The 21,480-nt window shown below is 43.1% G+C and overlaps 1 protein-coding gene across 1 annotated transcript in view; it reads right to left on the bottom strand.

Annotated features, from left to right (window-relative positions):
- Axud1 (AXIN1 up-regulated 1) overlaps nucleotides 1-21,480 on the bottom strand; it is a 371,647-nt gene that overhangs the window by 277,370 nt on the left and 72,797 nt on the right. The window contains exon 2 of the mRNA XM_067145319.2: nucleotides 18,992-19,077. The gene's annotated coding sequence lies outside the window, so the exon portion shown is untranslated. The remainder of the gene's footprint in view (nucleotides 1-18,991; nucleotides 19,078-21,480) is intronic.

Below are 21,480 nucleotides of genomic sequence, written 5' to 3'. Positions count from 1 at the left end.
CCCCCACCAACGGGCTCTCAACTGAGGAGCGTGTGTTAACCAGCACGGGGCCATTGGCTGAGTCGGGCATTGGTTCCGCTTACTTGTACCGGGCTCCTCACTTCCATCTAACTTATACGACCTCCCTTGATTAACTCTTGTTCTATTCCGAGCCCGACGGTATTAGGTCTGCGAGGCCTTCGTAGCCCTTGTCTTTCTTTGGCCAATACCTTCATTCTTTGAAGAGCCGGGCAAGGTGAACACGGACGCCTCTGTTAATCGGAGGTATTTTCAGGACTTAGTTCACCAGTATCCGGCCGCGCGACATATCTTCGCGGATGGTTTTAAGATCGGGAAAAATAAAGTATGTTCTTTCGTCTCCGATGATATTAGCTTCTCAGTTTGTGTAGCGTGTATACTGCGGAGCTCTTCGCCATCTTAGAAGCTCTGCAGTTTGCACTTGATGATGAAAGAGACCACTTACTCGTACATACCGTCTCATTAAGTTCCCTGCAGTCTGTTTCTCGCAAACACCCACTGGTGCAGCAGATTCATGACCTTCTAGTCAGGTTCTGTGATGCTGGCCCCAGAATCACTTTAGCGAGGCTCCCAAGCCACGCTGCGGTTACGGAAAATGAACTTGCAGATGAAGCTACAAAAGAAGTGCACTCTTACCATCTACACCTATGAACGTGCCTGCTACAGATATTATTTTGTTCTTAGCTACGGCGAACCATCTTGGTGTCCTGGGAATCGGAGTGGCTAGCTCTCCGAACTCCCAACGAACTGAGAGCAATTAGGAAGACAACTGCCGTGTGGCAGTCCTCTTTCCGACATTCTCCCCCTGTGGGTGGGGGCGGTAGAATAACTCCCACGGTATCCCCCGCTCCCCTACCCATCGTAAGAGGCGACTAAAAGGGGCTCAGGGGCTCTCAACTTGGGAGTGTTGGTTGGCGACCATGGGACCCTTAACTGAGACGTGGCATTGCTTCCACTTTCTTGTACCAGACTCCTCACTTCCATCTAACCTATCCGACCTCCCTTGGTCAACTCTTGTTCTTTTCCGACCCCGACGGTTTTAGGTTGGGATGCCCTCCGTGGCCCTTATCTTCCTGTGGCCGATACATTCATTTTTCGAAGTGTCGGATCCCTTCCATTTTTTCTCTCTGATTAGTGTTACATAGAGGATGCTTGCCTAGTTGCACTTCCTCTCAAAACCATCACCACTACTAGCATCACCTTTCCGACCTTCACGTAGAGCGGTCGTAGTTTTATATAGGCTGAGGATAGGTCATTGAAATTGTACGTGTACCGGGCGGTACACCTCTACACCGTTTATTTAAAAGTTGCGCCAGTTGAAACTCCTCTTCTGGAGGAAGGTTGAACTTTATCTATTCTATTAATTCTCTACTTTCTCAGAAGATGTCACCACGTGGAAAATTTTGAGTTTTTGAACTGTGTCACTTTTGATGTGTTTTTGTTTCGCTTGAAGTAAGAAGTGTGAACTTTCTCTTCTAGAGGACACTACTGAAGATCAACAATAGCGCACCCTAGTGCGGAGTCAAAGAACTATTTTGTTGGAGAAATTTTTATTTCAAAAGTTTGTTTCTTGTTAAATTTCTTTCTGTTATTGTTTAAGTTGGCTGTATACCCCTCTTTTTCCCCTTGTTTTAGATTTATCCAATCCCGAATTTCTTTTAGTAATTTCTGACCAATCTGGTGTATCTTCCCCCAACTTGTATCTGTTGCGGGGTCCTATCCAATAAAAACATTGTGGGCGGGTGTTTTCATTCCCCTAACGCCTAGAAACTTCCGCGAGAGTATATAAACTGCTGATTTTGGGGTCTCCGGGCCACTTCTGTTCCATCTTTCAGTGTATTAAGTACATAGCAGGAGGCGGGAAGCGCCTCTTTCTTCTTCAGCCGTTCAACACCAGGTAATGGCCTATTAATAACTTCTTTTCTTGCTAGGTCGGCAGTTTAACACTCGCGGCGGGTTCGAAGCATTTCCATCATGTAACCTTTTCCTAAAATGTAATTACTCTTTTCATCTTTTTCTTGTAAAGCTACATATTGGGATAGAGAGTGCTAACCCTCTCGAGCTCCCACTCACATTTGTTTTGAGGTGAACTTATTTTCTCAAACTATTCTTCGTTTATGTAATGTAAATGTTCTTCTCTAAGTCACCTCTGTAGTATGGGATTAGCCCTTGCGTTAGCGGCCCAGAGCCAGATTAGGTTTTAAAAACAAAGTGTATTAGGAGTGCAAGATCGCCTCCTCTCAAATTGTTATTTTAGAGGTCATGTAATCAACCTTCTTTTCATGTAATAGACCTCCGTAGGTTGGGTATTTTACCCCTGTGAATACGTCCTTAGAGGACAGCTTGAAGGTAGAGTTTGGTGTGGCCTTGTGATAGGCTTACAATTTTGAGAGCGGATCGCTCTTTGAAATTTGTTTCTGTATGCCTCGTGCAGGCTTTATGTGTAATGTTTGGAGCCAGTGCTCCTGGGCATGAATGGGGTTTTCTGCCCCTTGGCTAATTTTTTTTGGAGTAAGGCGGGGCTGATTGCCCAAGAGTTATGAAGTAAGGGCACTGAGCCCGAATCCAGTAATATTGTACCTACTTTTTTGCTACTCTGTACCTGTTATGATTGTTATCTCTTGTTTTTGAAAAGAAAATATAACCTAGTTAAATTTTAAATTAATTTTACATTGCACGTTAATTTCGTAGCTTGAAACCCATTCACACCCGCACCTTCTTTCACCTCTACCTACCACGGATATCTCCGTAACAGTACGCACTCTTACCCCCGCCAGTGTGTTCTTGTGGCCCCCACACATTCTGCCGATCTCGTCATCCGCTTTGTGTGCGAGTGGATTAACAAAGGGCTTTTAAATTCCAAGTTTTCAGTGTCCTTTCCGCCTTAATAACATTATTCTTTTATAATTTTTTCTTTGATCATTCATTTTCAAATTTCTCCGTTTAATAAATAGTTTTAAATTTATTTTCATGTTTCTTTCCACTTTATTTGTTCAGAGAGGATGGTTACCTAGTTGTACTTCCTCTTAAAACAACAATCACCGCCACTATGCCCCGTTCTTCCTCTTCCCCTGTGACTTCCGGTGCATGTCTCTCTCTCGATAGCTTTATTCCCCTTCCTCAGTGTATGCTCAATTCTATTCTATTTCCGCCGCTTGATCTGTATGGACATCTCGATCTCTCCCGTCCGTGACCAGAGTTCATGGTTGGAGATCAACTCTGTTCGCAAACAGCGGCTGACAAAGTTCTGCAGCTTGGAGGTGATAGCTTTTCTTACTTCCTACACCTCTGGTCCATACAAGTACATTGCTGGAGACGCTAAAATGTTGGAAGATTTCCTCGTAGAATTTGCTTAACGGTCAAATAAATCTACCGATACGAGGTCTGGACTGAACGAACTCGCCAAGTTGGGTTAATTCATTTGAGTCACTCAGCCAGGCATTATGATTAATCTAAATCGTTTGAAGCCCCACTAGCTACACTGTTAAGTTTTTCGGAGAGGCTGAGCTGCCGGAATTTGTCCCGCAGTTCTTTCACATGCCAGTAAATCAACCGACACGAGCCTGACGTATTTGAGCACCTTCAAATACCACCGGACTGAGCCACGATCGAATCTAGCAAGTTGGGCTCAGAAGACCAGCGCTCAATCGTCCGAGCCACTCAGCCCGGCATTATCATCGTCATTATTATTATTATTATTATTATTATTATTATTATTATTATTATTATTGGCCTTCTCCCAATTATTTGGGTTCGGCATTTGGTAAAGTATGCCCTTCCCGACGCCAACCCCATGTGGAGAGATGTATTCACTACTGCGTGTTTCTGTGATTTTTTTTTCTATTTACTTTACGTCGCACCAACACAGATAGGTCTTATCGCGACGTTGGGACAGAAAAGGTATATGAGTAAGAAGGAAGCGGCCATGGCCTTAATTAAGGTACAGCCTCAACATTTGCCAGGTGTGGAAATGGGAAACCACGGAAAAACCATCTCAGAGCTGCCGACCCTGGGGTTTGAACCCACTATCTCCCGAATGCAAGAGCGCTCCCCTAACCGCACGACCAACTTGCTCGGTGTGGTTTGTAGTGTGGTGCATATGAAGAAGGCTATACTGGGACAAATACAAACTCCCAGATCCGAAGCGAGGGCAATACGAGGTTAATATCCGCGACGCGGTCAGGAATCAGGCCTGGAGCCTATTGAACTCACTATGCTCACCATTCAGCCAAGGAGGCGAACATTATTATTATTATTATTATTATTATTATTATTATTATTATTATTATTATTATTATTATTATTATTCTACGCCGCACATTTAAAACTTGCGCCTTAGAGGAGAAACAGTGAACTTGAAACTGGACCAACTTATAAAGGTTCTCTGAAGATGGCACCACTAAAATTTTGTTATTGTGAAGTTTCCAGTACGGTGTGAATTTCAACTTGTTCTGTTTTCCATTTAGCGAGAAGTTTGGACATTCTCTCATAGATGTCACCGCTAAAAAACTATGATCATGCACCCTGGTGCGAAGTGAAAGAACGTTTTGAAGAAATTTTGTATTCATAAGTTTTTTCCTTACTAAATTTTGTTCATTCATCTTTAGGTAGTAACCGTCCAGGCTTCTCCAGCCCTACTAATTTAATATAATATATTTTTACGCCATATCATTTGATATCAAGTTTATCCGCCATCGGCAATTATTCGTAATAACATATTTATTCTACGTCAAGCATTTGTAAATAAGGTTTTTGCAATCATATTGTATATATTATAACATCATTTATTATTTATTATTATATTATGAACGATAGGAATTTATTATGTATTGGATTTGGTTAATATGTTGAAATATAGTTGTGTTCATTTCATCTCATATTTGTGTATACGGAAAAGGTTATTCTTGAGCGTGGAAAATTACAGTGTGGTGATAAGAATGCAAACATGAGGAATGTGGCCTGCAAGCACGAAGTTCCTGTTCTGCTCAGACAGATCGACTCTTATCTGCTACAGGAAAACATTGACTCACACTTTGCAGTTTGCTGGATTACATTTGACAAGAGCGAACAGCTGCCAGTAAAAGTCGCCTGGGTAGTAGTTGAGTTGCTATGGTAACCACTGCGTCACTGGCTCTGCTGGTGAAAATCCCTTCGCCCCGTGCCTCACCGGGCATGTGCATTCTTCTGATCTCCCAACAATACATGACTCACTGGGTTTAACTCATGAGCCAAGGCTAGTAAACAGCGACCCGCGCGCGAGGCTTGCAAGCTGGTCAGCCACATCATCGCCACGCCTACTGGACTTGTCAAGAAAGAAGAGAAGGGGAGTTGATAATTCGATCTTCGAATCAGATACTTCGTTGTATATGAGTTTTGAGATTGAACTGTTACCAAGAGTGGGGGTGAGCCCGGATATATAGAGATTCTCACTACGAGAACTCAGATCTTAACTACAACTTCTGCTCAGATCCTAACTACTACTTCTGCTGTCATCCGAACTACTTTTATAACATCTACTGTGAACGACGTTATTGATTTTGAGACATTGAGTGGTCGCTCCGCGACATAGTTATTTTTTGTACAATGTGTTGTCGCTTCGATACAGTACTTAGCTGCGGTTATGTTATCGGATCTGCGTGAGACGAAACAAGCTTACGGCTTGTGTTATATTCAGTAAATCTTCTGGACGAAGAACTATGTTTAGTTCAAGTCCACGGAATTTGGTACAAGTCTGTACCGTATAAATAGTATAGCTCAGTTGGATTGAGATTTCTACTAATATGAAAAAATTCATATCTCTGAATTTTCTCCTCATAGATCAACGCTGATCAGTTTTTACAAGTATAGGACCAATGTCTAATTTAAAGACTAGGCAAATTATGGAGTGCTAGTCCAGATAGCCCATACTACATCAGAGAAGGAAGGAAGGATGCCCATGGAACAAATTCTACATCGAGAGGAAGAGAACGAGTAACCACGGAAACCCGATGACTTCAACGAAAGCTGCAATTGGTGAGCTTCAATTAGATAAAGCAAGCAATTAGTAAATTCAGTAAAGTAAATTCTAAATCCCTCCACGCTTTAAGGAACTTTTCCGATTCATCTCATTTTTTTTGTATAATAAATTCATTTGTATTTTATATTGCGTTAATTTTCTTTCTTAAGCGATACTTAATGGTTAATTATTTAAAATCCTACCCTGTGATTTAAGTATAAGTCTCTATGCTAGTAAATATAAATTTTGGTTTACAGTTATGTTTAAAACTGTAACTCTGGCACCCAAACATCACATAGAGAAGTGGGAAACCATGGAATGTTAATTGTTTCTATTTGCGTGGCAATCTGCGGGCAAGCCACAAATAGTTTATTTGATATTCATGTGTCCCAAGGTAATAACTTTCATCTCCCCAAGTGTCTTGATGAGGAGAGCGAACAGTTACAAGGTTGGCAATATTTATCTTTTCTTTCCGCCAGTTTTGAATGTAGCCAATTAAGAATTTCTGGAATTAATTTTCAACCAATCCCGTATTTCTTCTTCGACATTGAGTGTAAACTTTTCATCCACCAATAAAATTGTGAGGGTGCGGCTGTTTTATTCGTGAAAGTTCTCGAACTTTCCCCGAGGGTTTATAAACTACAGATTTTCTCATCTCCTGGCTATTTGATCGTCGTCTAAGTGTGTGTGTCAAGCAGCGGGCGGGAGGCGCCTCTTTCATCAGGCAGCAGTTCTTCAGTAAGGTAATGGCCAGTTAACATTTTTATTTCTCTGCCCCGCAGTTTAACCTGAGGGAAAGGTCCGAAACCTTAAATATGTAACTAACTTCTCTAAAGTGTAAATCTCCTGTCGGCTCATGTAAAATTTCATAAATCTTTAACTGTAAACCGGGAATAGAGAGTGATATACCCTCTCGAGCTCCCCTTCAACTTGGTTTGAGGTACCGCATTTGTTTCTGCAATGTATTGAAGTTATCTCCATGCGCGCTACCTCAGTAGTTTGGGATTAGCCCCTGTTTCGTTGGCCAAGTGCCCTATAGGTTTTAATTTTTTTTTTTTTTTTGCCGTTCATTGAACCTGTTCTTTTTCACTAAGGCCCCGTAGGTTGGGTACTAGATAGGCCTACCTCTGTGTAATAAGATGGCTATTTGTAAATAGTGCCCTGTAAGGCCAGTGATTATTAGATTCTCATATTGTGTTACCTGGAATAGGCTTAAGAACTGAGAGCGTGTGAGCTCTTTTTCAAGTGTTGTAAAATTGCCTCTGGGAGGCCTGATATTGCAATTTTGGGAGCAAGTGCTCCAGGTATTAGGGGATTTCTGCCCTTTGGGTAAATGTATATTCTTTTTAAAATCGAGCTGGGTACTCAAAAATTGTAAAACTAGGGGCTTGTAGCCCAAGAATGTTAAAATTCGGAAATCTTGGATCTTTCTAAATCTTGTTTCTAATTTTCTATGTCATTGTTATTTCACTAAGTGAAAAGTTGTTAAAGTGTTGTTATTTTTCGAAAAATATAACCTTTGTTAAAATTTTAAATTAACTTTGACTTTGTAGTTTCACCCATTCATCCCGGCACCTTCTTTCACCTTTGCTGGTCCACGGGTAACCCCGTAACAATTATTATTATTATTATTATTATTATTATTATTATTATTATTATTATTATTATTATGCCATTGCTAATTGAGCCGTGACCGTGCTGCTGTGAACGCAGTCGACAGTGTGGGTGGGACGGACTGCAGGCAGTCAGCACGTTTGACGTGGGCGGCCACATGTCACATAGTGCCTGCTACTTGTCGCTGTCCTGGGTGTTCACAGCCGTCCAGCTCGAGCCTAATCTACATGGGAGGAGGGAATGGTTTATACAAGATAGGATACATATTAGCTCAGGCTGGCATTTTGGATTGTGGACAACCGCGGCTGTGTTGGTGATTCAAGTGAATATTTCATGTTCACGACTGCATTGTACTTGACGTAAATTTTCAGCACAGTAGATCGTGTTAAGAACATCAAAATTCCATATTTCAACTTCTAGAGATGATACGAGGGTTGTGTCGTAAGTCATGGCAATTAATTTTTCTAGCAGAGAAATCGAAATATACAGATGCGAGTGGGAAGCGTAAGGTGTTATGGAAGTATGCATACTGCCGAATAGGTTTACCAGTTGGTGTTTCGGCAACCTTCTCCTTCAATGTAGGAGTCCACCAAGGCTCAGCCCTCTCGCCACTATTGTTTATTCTCTGCATGGACACATTAACCGCCAACCTTCAAACACCCCACCCATGATCTCTTCTCTAAGCTGACGACGTTCTTCTAGCATCAGAAAATCGCATGGCATTGCAGCAGCAGTTGGCACGGGCAACCGATCCTCAGCCGGCAACAAAGAAACGTCATAGTTTGATCTCCTGGACCCTCACTTGCCCAGCAGGAAGTGATTTATGATGGTAGTGGGCTTTAAAACGGAGGTTCTTATTCCCTAAACGAAATCCTCACAGCTCTGTTGCCAATGCACCTCTCAGATGGAACAGAAATACATGAAACATGACACGGATAGCAACCAAGATAGATTTGTGATTCACCTAGCAATGACAAGGACCGCGAATAGAGGAAAGGTAAATACTACATTTTATTTTTGAAAATAACTACATTTTTGGACTATTTTGCGTTCCAACTACACATTCCGACATTATTATTATTATTATTATTATTATTATTATTATTATTATTATTATTATTATTATTGTTACGGAGATATCCGTGGTAGGTAGAGGTGAAAGAAGGTGCGGGTGTGAATGGGTTTCAAGCTACGAAATTAACGTGCAATGTAAATTTAATTTAAAATTTAACTAGGTTATATTTTCTTTTCAAAAACAAGAGATAACAATCATAACAGGTACAGAGTAGCAAAAAAGTAGGCACAATATTACTGGATTCGGGCTCAGTGCCCTTACTTCATAACTCTTGGGCAATCAGCCCCGCCTTACTCCAAAAAAATTTTTAGCCAAGGGGCAGAAAACCCCATTCATGCCCAGGAGCACTGGCTCCAAACATTACACATAAAGCCTGGACGAGGCATACAGAAACAAATTTCAAAGAGCGATCCGCTCTCAAAATTGTAAGCCTATCACAAGGCCACACCAAACTCTACCTTCAAGCTGTCCTCTAAGGACGTATTCACAGTGGTAAAATACCCAACCTACGGAGGTCTATTACATGAAAAGAAGGTTGATTACATGACCTCTAAAATAACAATTTGAGAGGAGGCGATCTTGCACTCCTAATACACTTTGTTTTTAAAACCTAATCTGGCTCTGGGCCGCTAACGCAAGGGCTAATCCCATACTACAGAGGTGACTTAGAGAAGAACACTTTACATTACATAAACGAAGAATAGTTTGAGAAAATAAGTTCACCTCAGAACAAATGTGAGTGGGAGCTCGAGAGGGTTAGCACTCTCTATCCCAATATGTAGCTTTACAAGAAAAAGATGAAAAGAGTAATTACATTTTGGGAAAAGGTTACATGATGGAAATGCTTCGAACCCGCCGCGAGTGTTAAACTGCCGACCTAGCAAGAAAAGAAGTTATTAATAGGCCATTACCTGGTGTTGAACGGCTGAAGAAGAAAGAGGCGCTTCCCACCTCCTGCTATGTACTTAATACACTGAAAGGTGGAACAGAAGTGGCCCGGAGACCCCAAAATCAGCAGTTTATATACTCTCGCGGAAGTTTCTAGGCGTTAGGGGAATGAAAACACCCGCCCACAATGTTTTTATTGGATAGGACCCCGCAACAGATACAAGTTGGGGGAAGATACACCAGATTGGTCAGAAATTACTAAAAGAAATTCGGGATTGGATAAATCTAAAACAAGGGGAAAAAGAGGGGTATACAGCCAACTTAAACAATAACAGAAAAAAATTTAACAAGAAACAAACTTTTGAAATAAAAATTTCTCCAACAAAATAGTTCTTTGACTCCGCACTAGGGTGCGCTATTGTTGATCTTCAGTAGTGTCCTCTAGAAGAGAAAGTTCACACTTCTTACTTCAAGCGAAACAAAAACACATCAAAAGTGACACAGTTCAAAAACTCAAAATTTTCCACGTGGTGACATCTTCTGAGAAAGTAGAGAATTAATAGAATAGATAAAGTTCAACCTTCCTCCAGAAGAGGAGTTTCAACTGGCGCAACTTTTAAATAAACGGTGTAGAGGTGTACCGCCCGGTACAGACCTCCCCCCCCAAAAGTTCCTCCAGGGGTGACACATGAAATCAGTTTGAAACAAAGTCCAAGTAATGATGTTGATACGAAGATAGATAGCAGAAGCATTTACAAGATTTCTTAATTCAGTTTCAAAATGTTGTTGTTGCAGGTGAATGAAAGTCTTTATGTTTGTAGAATTTGAATTTCTGAAGATAAACTTTTAATACTTAAAGGTGAAGAAAAATTTTGCAATGTCCACCAAATATTGTTGTTGAATTCCCAAGTGTAGTTATTGCTTATGGTTACTGTCCATGTAGTTGATGTAGATTGAGTCGGATGGCCAGACCGGCCGTTGCAGCTTGCGTCCAACGGAGGCCGCTCGGACCCCTCAAGTACCCTGAGATACCGCTCGCCCGCACTATGAGGGGAGCAGAGGTGTTGAAGTACGCCGCGCCCGCGGTGAACAGATACAGGCTGCGGGCATGTAGCAGGTCGTGCGCCGCACATCAGCCTTGGCCGGGAGGAGAGCTCCGGCTCGCCGTGCACATGTCGTCCTCGCTGGAGAGGAGGGGGCCCATCCCCCTCCCCAGTCGCTGCACGGCGCTGCGCGGCTGCGGGGGCGCTGAAACATTAAAGCTAGGCGGCAGAATTGTGTTGGACTATCATCTTCTTTGAGGGTACAGGCTTGTGGAGAGGTTGAGGGGCCAGCGGCGTGTAGATATCCATGGCATTTACTATTATGAAGCCACAGTGTAAGGTGGAGCAGGAGACGGGAGCGTGGTAATGGCCGTGGCAAGAACAGGATGGCAGTTTAACGGGTCGGGGCAGGTTTTACACAAGGCTTACATCTAAAACCAAAATATTACAGAAAGGGCAGAATGCCTTAAAAGTGAAACTCAAAAAAAAAAATATAACCTTCATATCCTTTCAAAATAATATGAAGCAAGTTAACACAGAAATTACACCGGTTTCACCTGGGACAGGTGAACTCTAAATATCCTCTCGGTGGCTGGATTACTTAGCAATAAGGTAACCGGCGTAAGAAAATCGAGAATGATACAAGGCCCATGAAATCTGGGGGCAAGCTTGCCCGCGGGAACAAAATTTTTGACCATAACCTGGTCACCTACCTTCAAAGTGGTGGGTCTCCGTCCACGATCATACCTTTCCCTAACCTTTTCATGAGACACTTTAAGATTGGCTTTAGCCTTCTTCCAAAGATCTTTAATGTTATCCGGATCTATTGTCTCGGGTAGAATGTCATTCAAAGACCAGAGGTTAGAGAGCGGCGTGTTGGGAACGAACTTAAACATCAAAGAAGCTGGAGTAAATTTGTGTGATTCATGAACCGCCGAATTCAAAGCAAAAGCTAACCAATGCAGGGACGTGTCCCACCTAGAATGATCTTCATGATGATAGGCAATAAGTGCGGACCTGAGATTACGGTTAACCCGTTCAGCCAGTGATGGTTGAGGGTAATAAGCAGATGTAGTTACATGAGAGATGGACAAGTCAAAACAGAATTTACGAAACAGATTTGATGTAAAAGCTTTAGCATTATCAGATACAATGTATTGGCACGGACCAAAAGAAGCAAAAATAGAATTTAGGCAAGTAATGGTGGACTGAGCGGTAGCCAGCTTAGTCGGAAATAACCAAGAAAATCTGGTAAAACCATCTACGCACACAAAGATGAACTTGTTAGCATTACCCTTTGACTGGGGGAAGGGTCCTACATAATCGATATACAGGCGTTCCATGGGGCGCGACGCTTGATGCGAAGACAAAAGGCCTACCTTGGTGGACATGGTGGGTTTACTAAGCAAACAAGATTTACAAGCTTTTACAAGTTCACGGATTTCACCGTCCATACCTTTCCAAATGAACATTTCACGAATTTTTTCACGGGTTTTAAAGATTCCAAGATGCCCTCCTAATGGGGTCTCATGATAATACTTGAAGATCATAGGCACAAGAACCGCTGGCACGACAACCTTCATCATCTTATCATGCCTCGATGGGCAACATAAAACGCCATTCCTCAGAACATAAGGGACGACATGTTCCCCAGAAGAAAGGGTTTCCATTATCGGACCCAGCGTCGGATCTTCACGTTGGTATTTCTCGATATCCCTAAAGAGCATGGGAGCATCTGTTAGGATGGCATTAACCTCAGATAGTATGGACTCGGAAGGTGATGAACTGTCGACAGGTTCATGGGTCTCGACGTCGTTAGAAAACATACGGCTGAGTCCATCAGCAACAACATTTTCAGTACCTCTGATATGTCGTACATCGAATTGGAAGGCAGAAATACGGATGGCCCAACGGGCTATACGACCAGTACGACGCGGCCTACCTAAGACCCAGCTTAAGGCTTGATTATCTGTCTCCAAGTCGAATTTGACATGTTCCAGATAGAGACGGAACTTTTCTAAGGCAAATAAAACTGCCAAACCTTCAAGCTCATATATGGAGTACTTTGCTTCTTGAGCCGAGAGAGTCCTAGATGCATAGGCGATGGGGCGCCTCCCTAGTTCAGTCTCTTGAAGAAGGACTGCAGCTACCGCCGACAACGACGCGTCGGTTTGGACGATGAATTTCTTCGAGAAATCAGGCATAGCAAGTACAGGGGCATTACAGAGAGCTAATTTAAGGTCTTCAAAAGCGGCTTGTTGAGACGGTCCCCACTCGAATTTGATGCCTTTCCTACGGAGAAGGTTTAAGGGCGCCGCTCTATTAGCAAAATTAGGAATGAACTTCCTGAAGAAATTCACCATGCCAATGAACCTGGCGATACCTTTAATGTCGTTGGGAGGTTTAAAATCACGGATGGCCTGTGTTCTAGAATGATCGACTGCTACACCATCAGGTGACACAATATGCCCTAGGAATGACATAGAGGGCTTAGCAAAGGCAACCTTGGACAACTTAACAGTTAACCCAGCCTTACGAAGGCGATTGAGAACTTCTCGCAGATGATCTAGATGTTCTTCAAAGGTTTCGGAAAATACGACGACATCATCCAAGTAGTGATATAAGTACTCAAATTTGATGTCGGAAAAGACCCTATCTAGTAGCCTAGTGAGCACAGCTGCCCCCGTGGGGAGCCCGAAAGGCACGCGGTTGTATTCATATAAATTCCAGTCCGTGGCAAACGCTGTAAGATGTTTAGACTCTTCGGCAAGGGGAATTTGGTTGTAGGCCTGATTCAAATCCAAGATCGTGAAGAACTTGGCCTTACGAAACCATGAAAAACAAGAATGAAGGTCGGGAAGGGGCACAGATTGCAACACCACCTTCCGATTGAGAGCCCTGTAATCAATGACAGGCCTGAAGCCTCCTTGGGGTTTCGGGACTAGAAAAATAGGCGAAGAATACGCTGACTTAGAGGGCCTAATAATACCATCCTTCAACATCTGATCGATGATTTCTTTCAGAGCCTTCATTTTAGGTGGAGATAGCCTATACGGTGGAAAACGGACAGGAATCGAATCCGTGACCTCAATTTTGTATTCAATAAGGTCAGTAACACCAAGAGTATCAGAGAACACCTCGGGAAACGACTGACACAGTTTCCGAATACTATCAGCCTGCTCCTCAGGTAGATGTCTAAGGTCTAACAACATCTCATCCTGGGTAGGCGAAATAGATGAACATGATACAGAATTACACTTTAACAAGGGAATTCTACAATTGGACGCAAATTTGAATGTGCACGACCTACTCTGGAGATCGAGCACAAGACCAGTGTGAGAAATGAAGTCCGCTCCCAATATGATGGGGCAAGACAAACGCTTGGCCACAAACAATTTGATCTTCCATGTAAATTTAAAAACCCGAATTTTGACATGTAAGGAACCTAGAATTTCTAATGGAGATGAATTAGCCGAAACATATTTAACAGGTGATGAGTCATAGTCAGGGAGTTTACAAACAGATTTCAATTTAGAATACCAATCAGCCGAAATAATGGAACAAACACTGCCTGAATCTAAGAGAGCTGTTATAGGCTCGTTATTTAACTCAATCTTAAGAAAAGGAACAGGTGCGGGGGTATCCGCCGCAATCCTAAGACACTCTTTAGGGCATTCAAAAGATGAATTTGAAGGCTGGTCGTTCTCTGCATTTACAACCTGTTTACTAGGGGCTAAGTCTCGGGAAGATGGATTAGTCGGCTCAGCCGACGCCACTAATCACTTTTTATTATTGGCATAGGTGGAATTTGCACCAGAAGTTGAGCAGGAGGGGGTGCTATTTGAGTTTGGGCAATTTTTGGCGATATGTGAGAAGGCCCCACACTTAAAACAGCCTTGTGATGACCCTGCTCCATTCCTTGTCCCACTTGACTTGATCAGAGGACACTTATTCCGCAGATGGTCAGGCGACCCGCAAGCATAACATTTACGGGGATTGACTGGTCGGCGAGGTGGAGGCCGAGTGTTACTAAAGGAAGGCGGGGGTTCTTTCGCGACACGCAAAGAATCGGCGTATCTAACTCCTTCCGCTGAGACGGCCAATGCTTCAAGTTCAGAGAAGGTTTGCGGACACGCCGCGAAACACAAATATGACCTGTAGGATGGCGAAATACCTTCTACAATAGCCTGCACAATCTGATCTTCAGGAAAGTGCAGAGCAAACACCCTAGTGTAGAATTTGATATCTTGAATGAAATCAGCCAAGTTTTCATCCAAGCGCTGTACACGGTAATAGTACTTCTGAATCAGGGAGGACCTGGCCCTAGCCGGGATGAAGTTAGCTAGCAAATGGGCATGGAAATCCTCAATAGATGATTGCTCGGCAATGGCTCTTACGATTTTATCAGAGAGAATACCAATAGCATACGGATAGATAATTTGCAAAATTTGACATGGCGAAAGAGAAAAAACAAGAGCATGACCCTGAAATTCCACTAGAAATCTTAAAAATGAAATTACATCACTGGTGGTGTTGACGGAAAACTTAGAGATACCTCTAAGCAACATTGCCAATGGATGAGGCAAGCTACTGAACCCAGGTGACATAGTCGTTAAAGGTTTCAATGGCAACGAAGTTAATTCAGAGCGGATGTTACCCAATGACGCACGGCGTTCAGATTCGTTGTTCGATGGGGCAGAGATAGTCTGAGCAGCAACGGTTATCCTATTGACTTCTCCCTGAGGAGGCTCTTCCTCGTTACCTACATTCACCGTGGCGGGTTGATCAGTTTTGGGAGGAACTTCGCCGGTTAGCAATTGAGTGACCTTATTAGACAATTCAGAAATAGTTTCAAGGAGCGTATTAGCGTCCTTCCTCTGAACGTCATTCACCTTTAGAGACAACAGATCATTAACTCTATTTGCAAAGTGATACAGCCTGCCTTGCACACGCTTAATTTGATTAGGAGACGGATCGTTTTCATCAAAAAAGCTGACTACAGATGCTAGCCCAGTAATATTCTCGACGATCGTGGAAAGAGAGTCATCAATTTCTTTCTCTCCCAAATTGGGGATGGAAATGGGCAAATCAAGGGACTCTCTAAGCTTGTTGGTGTCGATTGCAACCGTGCCTCCAGATTGCACATTTCTGATAGTTAACTCGTATATCAATTCCTCTTTGCGCAAGTAGTTAAGGAGGAGAACATCGCGAGGGCCGGGCATGATGACAGAACAATTTTGAAAAACTCAAAAAATTCCAGCAACTGAGAAAATTGTTATAGTTCGAATCAAAGCAATGTTTAGCCGTCAAAAGGGGCTAAATTGAGACCCATTCAACCACGCTCTGCTACCACTTGTTACGGAGATATCCGTGGTAGGTAGAGGTGAAAGAAGGTGCGGGTGTGAATGGGTTTCAAGCTACGAAATTAACGTGCAATGTAAATTTAATTTAAAATTTAACTAGGTTATATTTTCTTTTCAAAAACAAGAGATAACAATCACAACAGGTACAGAGTAGCAAAAAAGTAGGCACAATATTACTGGATTCGGGCTCAGTGCCCTTACTTCATAACTCTTGGGCAATCAGCCCCGCCTTACTCCAAAAAAAATTAGCCAAGGGGCAGAAAACCCCATTCATGCCCAGGAGCACTGGCTCCAAACATTACACATAAAGCCTGCACGAGGCATACAGAAACAAATTTCAAAGAGCGATCCGCTCTCAAAATTGTAAGCCTATCACAAGGCCACACCAAACTCTACCTTCAAGCTGTCCTCTAAGGACGTATTCACAGTGGTAAAATACCCAACCTACGGAGGTCTATTACATGAAAAGAAGGTTGATTACATGACCTCTAAAATAACAATTTGAGAGGAGGCGATCTTGCACTCCTAATACACTTTGTTTTTAAAACCTAATCTGGCTCTGGGCCGCTAACGCAAGGGCTAATCCCATACTACAGAGGTGACTTAGAGAAGAACACTTTACATTACATAAACGAAGAATAGTTTGAGAAAATAAGTTCACCTCAGAACAAATGTGAGTGGGAGCTCGAGAGGGTTAGCACTCTCTATCCCAATATGTAGCTTTACAAGAAAAAGATGAAAAGAGTAATTACATTTTGGGAAAAGGTTACATGATGGAAATGCTTCGAACCCGCCGCGAGTGTTAAACTGCCGACCTAGCAAGAAAAGAAGTTATTAATAGGCCATTACCTGGTGTTGAACGGCTGAAGAAGAAAGAGGCGCTTCCCACCTCCTGCTATGTACTTAATACACTGAAAGGTGGAACAGAAGTGGCCCGGAGACCCCAAAATCAGCAGTTTATATACTCTCGCGGAAGTTTCTAGGCGTTAGGGGAATGAAAACACCCGCCCACAATGTTTTTATTGGATAGGACCCCGCAACAGATACAAGTTGGGGGAAGATACACCAGATTGGTCAGAAATTACTAAAAGAAATTCGGGATTGGATAAATCTAAAACAAGGGGAAAAAGAGGGGTATACAGCCAACTTAAACAATAACAGAAAGAAATTTAACAAGAAACAAACTTTTGAAATAAAAATTTCTCCAACAAAATAGTTCTTTGACTCCGCACTAGGGTGCGCTATTGTTGATCTTCAGTAGTGTCCTCTAGAAGAGAAAGTTCACACTTCTTACTTCAAGCGAAACAAAAACACATCAAAAGTGACACAGTTCAAAAACTCAAAATTTTCCACGTGGTGACATCTTCTGAGAAAGTAGAGAATTAATAGAATAGATAAAGTTCAACCTTCCTCCAGAAGAGGAGTTTCAACTGGCGCAACTTTTAAATAAACGGTGTAGAGGTGTACCGCCCGGTACAATTATTATTATTATTATTATTATTATTATTATTATTATTATTATTATTATTATTATTATTACATCAGCGGATGGAAGTATTCTATTCTAACCAACAGGCCTACAGAAAATTCTGTAGCACCATAATATTCCGCGTTACATTTGACGTTAGGTTATACAGATTTTGATTTTTTAATTTATATTTTATCGGTTAGGGGCGCGCAGTTGTGAGCTTGCATCTGGGAGATAGGGGGTTCGAATCCCACTGTCGGCAGCCCTGAAGATGGTTTTCCGTGGTTTCCATTTTTCACACCTGGCAAATGGTGGGTCTGTACCTTAATTAAGGCCACGGTAGCTTCCTTTCACTCATGAGCCTTTCCTGTCCCATCGTCACAATAAGTCCTATCTGTGCCGGCGCGACGTAAAGTCACTCGTAAAATGTTTTTATCGCAGGTGGAACGCAAAAAATCTAATTTAAAGGTGTCTCAACCATGCGTCAGTTTTAAGACATTGTTTCATCAAAAAACGCTCAGGTACCGGGCGAGTTGGCCGTGCGGTTAGGGTCGCGCAGCTGTGAGCTTGCATCCGGGAGATAGTGGGTTCGAACCCCACTGTCAGCAGCTCTGAAGATGGTTTTCCGTGGTTTCCCATTTTTACACAAGGCAAATGCAGGGGCTGTACCTTAAATAGGGCCACGGCCACTTCCTTCCCATTCCTAAGCCTTCCCTATCCCATCGTCGCCAAATGACCTCTCTGTGTCGGTGCGACGTAAAGCAAATAGAAAAAAACCTCATGTGATCAAATCCAGATTGTAACACAATACACTATGGTCGTTTGACGAGAATTCGTGTGGTTGCAGGTTGAGGGGTGCGGGCGCATGCGCCTTTATCAAGTCTAAAATCCTGACAACAAACATCTGTTCCATCCGCGGCGACTCTTGCGAACTGAGGTGCTATTATGAAGTTCCAAAGTGTTAGTACAATTTTGTTTTATTTACTACACATTTACTACAATTATAATTACTGCATAATAAACAGTTAATGATGGACATGCATCTGTTTCTTCTATCACGGCTTATATTTGTAATAAGTACAGTATCTGTTACTCGTGACTTACCCACCAGTTGGCGCGACTTCTCTTCAGACGTAGATAGTACAATGGGATATTTTATATGTTGTTTATAAATTTCACAATAATTGTATGTTTACAAGAACAAATGTTGTTATTAATTTTATAAGGTAACTTTTTCTCGGCTCGAGGTGGTTGGAAAATTGCGTTATGGTCGCGTTCCGATCATTATAAACCCAATAATTAATCTGCATGGCTGTGAAATGCGTGATTATGTTCCATTTTTTAATATAAATTTGTATTTGTATTGGCTAGAATGGAATGGGTCAGTAGCTGGCCGGTGCAGGGAAAAGTTGTGCGACGTTGCCGCGATAGTAGGCTATCTGCGACAGCTGATGGTAGATCTGTTGGCGATCCAAACAGACTTACGGTTTTACACTCTGTATAAATATAAATAACATTGCCACTTACCTTCGGATTCCACCAAGAAGCTCTGCAGAGGTATGTGTGTGTGTTGTGGTGTCGCTGTAGACGATACGGTGATCAGCTTAGCACATCTGTAACAGGGAAACAGGTGGATATTGAAACCTCTGTAAGCTGGCCGATGGCGGTGGTGGTGGGGATTATTGTTCAAAGAGGAAGTACATCTGGGCAACCATCCTCTATTTATACTAATCAGAGAAATAGGGGAGGGCCCCGACACTTCGAAAAATGAAGGTATCGGCCAAAGAGAGACAAGGGCCACGAAGGGTGTGAAAATGAAAGACTTCCTAGGCCTCGTCGTCTAATATTGTCGGAGCCGGAAAAGAACAAGAGTTGACCAAGTGAGGTCGGATAGGATACGTGAAAGTGAGGAGCCCGGCTCAAGTAAGTGGAATCAATGCCAGGACTCAGCTAAGGCCCGTGGTCGCCTGCAGATGCTCCAAGTTAAGAGCCCCTGAGGCCCCCTGTAGTTGTCTCTTACCACGGGCAGGGATAGAGTGGGTGATATTCTGCCACCCCCACCCATAAGGGCTCACCGGACTGATTGAGGATAGAATCCACTGACATGGGCTGAGACCGTCTGAGCCACTCAGCCCGGGACGTGTAGACACCACAATCACACAGGTCATCTTCCAGTCTTCACATGTACCAGGAGATTCCAAGCCCTTACACGAAGCGCTGAAATGAAATGAAATGTCGTATGGCTTTTAGTGCCGGGATATCCCAGGACGGGTTTGGCTCGCCAGGTGCAGGTCTTTCTATTCGACGCCTGTAGGCGACCTGTGCGTCGTGATGAGGATGAAATTATGATAAAGACAACACATACACCCAGCCCCCGTGCCATTGGAATTAACCAATTAAGGTTAAAATCCCCGACCTGGCCGGGGATCGAACCCGGGACCCTCTGAACAGAAGGCCAGTACGCTGACCGTTCAGCCAACGAGTCGGACACACGAAGTGCTAATAACAGAGAATAAAACTGTGCTCGATACAGCAGATCAAGATCGTCTCTTCTCTGAGAGAACAAGCGGTGTCTGTGGCCGCTAGATACAACGTAATATTGATTCCGCACGTTGTATAACGAAGGAGGAGGAGTGACGCAACCCTGGTGCATGAACTTACCGCCTTCCCCCTCTATGTCTTCTGTCTTCACACTCCGACTGACTGCCAGGATGTTGGTCTCTTACAGTCGTGCTAGTGATTATAATATCAAGGGAGACAACTCTTTCTACTCTAATTACAGGACCGAGCGAGTTGGCCGTGCGGTTAGGGTCGCGTAGATGTGAGCTTACATTCGGGAGATAATTCCCCAACACCGGCAGCTCTGAAGATGGTTTACCGTGGTTTCCCACTTTAACACCAGTCAAATACTGGGGATGAATTTTAACTAAGTCCACGGTGGCTTTCTTCCTCCTCCTAGCCCTTTCCTATTCCATCGTTGCTATAAGACCTATCTGTGTCGGTATGACTTAGGCTGAAGCATTATTGTAGAAGGAAAAAAACACCAATCAGAGGGAAAATGGTAACAGGTGCGACGATCTGAAGGGCATGAAAATCAAAGACTCGCTAAGCCGCGAAAACTCAATACCGCCGGAGTCGGAAAAGAACAGTAGTTGACCAATGATTGGATAAGATAGATAAAAGTGTGGAGTACTGTTGTAAGAGGCGACTAAAAGGTGTCGCAGAGTCTCTTAACTTGGGAGCATGGGTTGGTGACTATGTGGCCCTTAGCTGGGTCTTGACAGTGCTTCCACTTACTCGTGTGAGACTCCTCAATTTCACCTATCTTATCCCTTTTAGTCGTCTCTTGCGATAGGCAGGGCATACCGTTGATTATTACTGTATGACCCTGATAGTGATAACAATAATGCCTCCTTCACGTTCGGAAGTCTACTAGTGCAGGTGTTGCAATAGAGCAAGACTGGGCGAAGGGGTGTCCGACAGAAAAAGATGAACGTCAGGAGACTCGCACATGCAAGTAATGTGAATCTCAGTTCGCTGCCCCCGTTGTCTTCTCGGCACGTATCTCAAGTTGTGTGCAGACTACATACAGAGTGGTCGGAAACAAACGTCAACCGTGTATGCGTACGTAAAAGAGTTGTTCATTCCGATAAATAATTTGAAAAGAATAATTCGATATCTCTCAGCTGCTGAAGTTAGCCAATCAGATCACTTCGCGGGCAAATTCAAAAGGGCTTTGCGAGTTGGTCTTGCTAAATCTGCACGTGGCTTAAGACCGGATTGAGAACCATACCAAGAAATCAACATTGAAAACACCGTGGGTTTAAGCAGGTGTCACCGCAGCGCGATCCTGTCAGCCCGGAGCTCCGTGTTCACACCTCTCCACTGGCGAAAGTTTTCTTCTGCGATTGGTACTCTCAATCAGGTCTTAAGCCATGTGTAGATTTAGCAACACCGCGTTGAAAAACCCACTTGAATTCCCCCCGCGAAGCGACCTTAGCAGCTCATTAAATGAC

This window comes from Anabrus simplex, chromosome 4 (assembly GCF_040414725.1).
Source record: "Anabrus simplex isolate iqAnaSimp1 chromosome 4, ASM4041472v1, whole genome shotgun sequence".
Taxonomy (NCBI): Eukaryota; Metazoa; Arthropoda; class Insecta; order Orthoptera; family Tettigoniidae; genus Anabrus; species Anabrus simplex.
Note: the sequence above shows the minus strand (reverse complement) of the source record. Positions and strands in the feature narration are given on the sequence as shown.